This window comes from Mus pahari, chromosome 12, assembly GCF_900095145.1.
Source record: "Mus pahari chromosome 12, PAHARI_EIJ_v1.1, whole genome shotgun sequence".
NCBI lineage: Eukaryota > Metazoa > Chordata > Mammalia > Rodentia > Muridae > Mus > Mus pahari.
In genome coordinates, this window is record NC_034601.1 from 58,321,866 (window position 1) to 58,327,369 (window position 5,504).

The following is a 5,504-nucleotide window of genomic DNA, read 5'->3' on the forward strand; positions in this document are numbered from 1 at the left end:
TCTTTGGCTCACCTCTTGGATTCTTTACATCTGTGAAACACTTTCCTGTTTACAAGCCTCGGATATAATTAGAGGAACTATGGGTACTTGTGAGGAATGCAGAAACTCTGGCTTCACTCTCCCAGCCTAGGTTCCTTTCCCAGCCACACTCATTTGCCATGATCCTGGAATGTTTTCTGAGAGGTGATATGTTCTTTTAAAGCAATTTTGGACCGAGACTCTTATCCATGTGAAATCACCAAGGTAAGCGAAACAACACAAGCTACTTTCCCCCAAAGCTCCATGTTCGTGTTCTCTCAAACAAGTGGAAGGTTTTATGAGATGTGATGGCAATCAATTCTTTCTTTCCTCCATTTCTTCAGTCATCACACAGATAAGCTTAGATACCTAGATCCTATTCCCAGGCTATTGATCATAAAGACTTAGATATAACACTGTGTTTTCTTCTCTGTCTCACATCACTATTATTTCCTGTAACAAAAAAAAAAAAAAAAAAAAAAAAAAAAAAAAAAAAAAAAAAAAAAAAAAAAAAAAAAAAAAAGAAAGAAAAAGAAAAAAAGAAAAAAAGAAAAGAAAAAGAAAAGAAAACCCAAACACACACACCACTGAATAGTTGGCCAAATATATCAAGTCTGGACTTTTTGAGTTTCAGGCCACACATGGCCTTAATAATGAAGCAATTCCTGGGTTGATTCTTTGTCTTAAAGATTAAAGGTTCAGTCTCCGTAGGCCATATCCTGCTCTCAACCCTTACCCCTTGATTTCAGGCATGAAGTAGTTGTTATGTCTTTCTAAATACATGTTTAAAGTGATTTGAATTTAGAAATGATAAACTTTTCCGTTTTGGAAGTCACCAAATACCCCTGCCTGTGTTATTTTCAGTAGCACAATATTTTCTTTCTCCTCATTTTGGACCTTACTAACTGAAAGTTGACCCTTGATTCTCCCTATAATTTATGTTATCGTTAACGTAGGTCTTCTATGTGTTCTACGAACTAGGACATGTTTATGATTAAAGCAAGAATTATCAATTATTATAATATGGATTTGTGAATTATGATTATGCTCAATAGGTAGGCTATCACTAATCCCATAAGCTAGTGCACATGTGATATAGTTTGCTCTCTATTGCTGTGATAAAAAACACTCTGTCCAAAAGCAACTTAGGGAGTAAGGAATTTGTTTCATCTTACACTTCCAGGCTACAATAGGTCATTGACTCAGAGCAGGACCTCCAGGAAGAAAACTGAAGGCAATAATACTTGCTATTCTATGAAGCATCACCTCTAACTAGGGGCCTCCTTCACAGATGAGGAAGTACAGCAGGAAATATGGAGGGTGCTACTAGCTAACTGCTTTTCTCCCTGGTGCTGGATTGCTTACTGATTCATGACTACATAGATTTCTTGTATAGCCATGACACCCTGAATAGAAATGATACTGTCTACAGTTCAAAGGATTTTTTTCCATCAATTAATAATCAGGAACAGCCCCCAACACACATACCCACAAGTCAATCTGACAAATTGAATCCCTCAAATGAGTCTTTTCTTTCCTGGTACATCTAGGTTGTGTCAAGCTGACAATCAAGGCTCACCGGGCCCTCGGGACTCTTCATTGTTTCATAGCATTGCTGGTTTGAATAGATTTGGCCCACATGGGCTCATGGGTTTGGGAACTCGGCCCAGGAGGAGTGGCACTCTTAGGAGGTATGACCTTGTTGAAGTAGGTATGGTCATGTGAGAGGAAGTATATCACTTTGGGGGTGGGCTTTGAGATCTTCTGTTGCTCACACTTTCCTAGTGTGGAACCAGAGCCTTCCTGGCAGACTGTGCAGGAAAGTCTGCCATCAAAATGTAGAACTCTTGGCTTCTTCCAGCACCAAGTCAGCCTGTATAAGACATGCTTCCTGCCACGATGATAATGGATGGAAACTCTGAAACTGTAAGCCAGCCTGATTAAATGTTTGCCTTTATATGAGTTCCTTTGGTTCTAGTGCCTTTTCACAGCAATAAAACCCTAACTAAGATAATAGCCAAACACCAAATCACCCCATTGGTTATTCTTCTTCTATGCATCCACAGTAATTGCTAATATTAGCATATCAATTCACTTTACTTTTTTTTAATAGTTTAGTGGTAGAATGAACTTAATATTTCAACAGTACATATTACAATCCCAGGGCATAAAGAAGATTAGGTAACTCTGTTAATTGCAATGATCTTGGTTCTTTAGAATGAATCATTGGTTTGGTTTTAGGTCTTTAGTTTCTGTGACACCATCAATATTGGATTCTCACCTGGATCCCAGTTATCCTGTTGTTGCCTTGTTGTTATGGAGATCCTGTAACTTTGGATCAGCTGGATTGTCCCTTTTAGACATCCCAACCATTTGCAGATGATATAGATTTTTGGGATGGGCCAACTCAGAGCCCCGGATCTGGGCCTAGGTGACAGCTAAACTACCCAGCTTACTGTCTCTAACTTGTCTACACCACCAGGGAGAGCTCTCCAGCACTGCTCCAGCCACCATCAGCATGAGGAAGGGTGGGGTTCAAGGCACATGGCCTTGGTGTGGCAGTAAGCCAGTATCTGTGGCCTACCTGTGCCCCGTGTAGGAGGGCACGTCTGTGAGTGCCATGGCAGTCCAAAGTTCTCTGTCTTGTCTTCTTCCTTTCTCCCTGTACTGCATGATGGTAGCCGGGGCTCCTTGTGCCTATGGCAGGCCTGTGCTGTGGGGTAGAGGGCAGGTCTGTGAGTGTCACCTCCCACCAACTCAGGTCTCTGTTTTCCTCCTCCTTCACTGATGGAGCAGCCTGGATTTGACTTGATTTGATTTGATTCAATTATTTGATTTTTATGTGTCCTAGGCATAAAACAGTGTTGGTCATTAAGTCAGGTGCCAGGCTAAGATGAGCAAAGGACTTCCATCTGCTTTGCCCTTGACTGACATCAGATCAATACCACCAAGTAAGTGTGCCTTTGGCCATTGCTGGGGGTGGGGTCAGATAGTTCCCATTCTTTATGAAGAATTGACAGATGCAATTTTGATGCTGAATTCTTAGATTCTGCTTTGGGCTCCTTTATCTTCTCTGTTTTAAGTAAGAAAGTTTTCTGTGACTCACAGACAAGGACATACTTAAAACAAAAGATCAACAACACCTATTTCAAAGATAGTTGTAACAATTAATTAATGGATAATGCCTTCTATACACCAAGTTCATATTAATTATTACCCATCAACGAGACACGCAAAGTCTATTTCCCAGTCTTTCCTTGTCCCATTGCCCTAAAATTTAGTCTTACTGTTGTTAGAATATGTGTGGTGCTCCTAAATCCCATAAGCACACCAGAATCATTCATATGAGCAACACTTTAAATATCTGATTTCACACCACTATTTCTTGTCATAGGCTTGACTATCAGAGCTTCAACAGGCTTTCCTGGAGCTTCTGTTGTGTGGCCTTGAAAGCAAATTGCACTGCATCTTTTTTTGATATTAGAAATATTTGCATGTAATTATATTTCCATAAATTTCAAAGTGTCTGAGTGCCTTGTATCAGATGCATTTTAGCACTTTACCTGAATTAAAGCAAATTATCAAACTATTTGAAGCTGAATGATGCTGATCTGCAATGGGATATGGTAGCCACATTATCCATCAATTAAGACGAAGTTAAAGTGAGTAAAAACATGATTTATAAATAATTTCCCAAAATCAGCTGCAATATTCTGAACAAAAATTCACTCTCTATGATAGTTACTTCTCCCATAAATTTTCCAAAGTACATTAATTCTTATTTTTAAGGCTATTTGGGTATTCTAATAAGTTATCAAATTAACAGCTTCATGAAAAACTGGCCACATCTCACCCACTGCCATAAGTATATTAGAACTCTAAACAGGATGATTATTTGTACCATGTTCCTGATAAATTTTTGTTGAGTTAAAGTATAAAGCATTCTTAAAAGACATTTTTCTTCTGGTAGTTTATTAATGCAATACAACCAAAAATGTGACTCCCAGACGGGATACCCGTGAGCTTGCTAGAAACAGAAGTTTCTAGTCTTGGGGCAGTCCTATTGACTCGGAAATCTCTAGGGTAGACCTTGGCATTCTATAGTTAACTAGCAGTACACATGGTCATAGGGTTTTCTAAAGTGAGAGGACTGTTTTCACAACACACTTCATTCGTGTGTTTATAACAACAGGTGCTCACTGACAATTAAGAGATGACTTCAAATCAGGGATTGATAAACACGAGATCTGAGAGAAAAAGGAGGAGGAGAGAGAGGTAGGTAGAGGGGGAGGAGGTGGGGGGAAGGGAAGGGAAAGAGAAGAAGAAGACAGAACAATTGCTTTATTTAACAGAATAATGTTTTATGTGGATTAACATGAGGCTGTTGTACATTAACCATGGATTTATTCAATAGTAACTGTACATCAAATGCTATGCTGGATAATAGGATGGATACAAATTTATTTCCTGCCCTCAAGGAGGAATTTTTAGGCTAAAAAGACAGTCATGTACATAAATAATTAAAAACACAAGAAAGCAAGTGTGCCAGTTATTAAACTTTTGTCTCTCAGTTTCAACACCCATCTCCATATGCTTCTTCATACTTTGGGCTGGGGCTCTGGAAACCACATTTCTTCATTGGCAGCAAGCTGTTAGGCTCTGCAAGTGTGGATACTAAAGGAAGGCTGTACTGCTAGAGAAGAAAAGGGGACTTGCTGTTTTCTCTTACTTCTCCTGACTGTCTGTAGTTGAAAGTATATCCAGCATCACTACCTAGCCCTACTGTGATCATTTCTTCCTGCGGCACCAGTAGAATCTAGTTTTCAGTTTTTCCTCTATTTCTTGGACCAGCCTCGTCATATTTCTGTGGAGACACTGAAACCGGGAGCTATTGCTCTGCTTTAGAATCTGATTCTGGCGCCAGGAAGCCTCTTCCATGATCCCAGCACTAGCTCAAAAACATCTTGAAGAATGTTTCAAATGATCCTAACCCCTTCCATTTGTTTCACAGCTGTATGGGTGATAGCTGCTTCTTGCAATTGCTGCCACCATGATGGTTAGGGTTCTATATTTTTTTTATACTCTTATTAGATTTGACTGTATTATTCATTTTATTGCATCATCTTTGGTGGAATAGCTGGTGACTTTTCTGCCTGCTTACTGGATGATGAACAACTCAATAAATGATTGTGTGCACTGATGGGAAGTGTTAACACAGGAGACAGTTGCCTTTGCACTTTCTGCTGAATCAGTTTCTACATCTTATCTCAGCTATATTTTAATCTACTTAGGATCTCCTTTGCATTCTGAACTCAAATCTACAGATCACTATTTATAATAAAAGCAGGAAGAATCTCTAGAATAAGTAATGCATGTATCACAGATAAAATTACTTAATACTTTAAATAAGTAACAGAGGGACAAGGGAAGTAATGGACTTATTCTTTGTTCCTACATAAAACATAATTTGAATTGGCAGGCTGAAG

General features: G+C 39.1%; 1 non-coding gene across 1 annotated transcript; it reads right to left on the bottom strand.

Annotated features, from left to right (window-relative positions):
- Positions 1-2,856: 2,856 nt before the first annotated feature.
- LOC115065121 lies at positions 2,857-2,999 on the bottom strand. The gene has a single exon (XR_003844924.1). It is a non-coding gene; the product is annotated as a small nucleolar RNA SNORA48 (small nucleolar RNA).
- Positions 3,000-5,504: the final 2,505 nt, after the last annotated feature.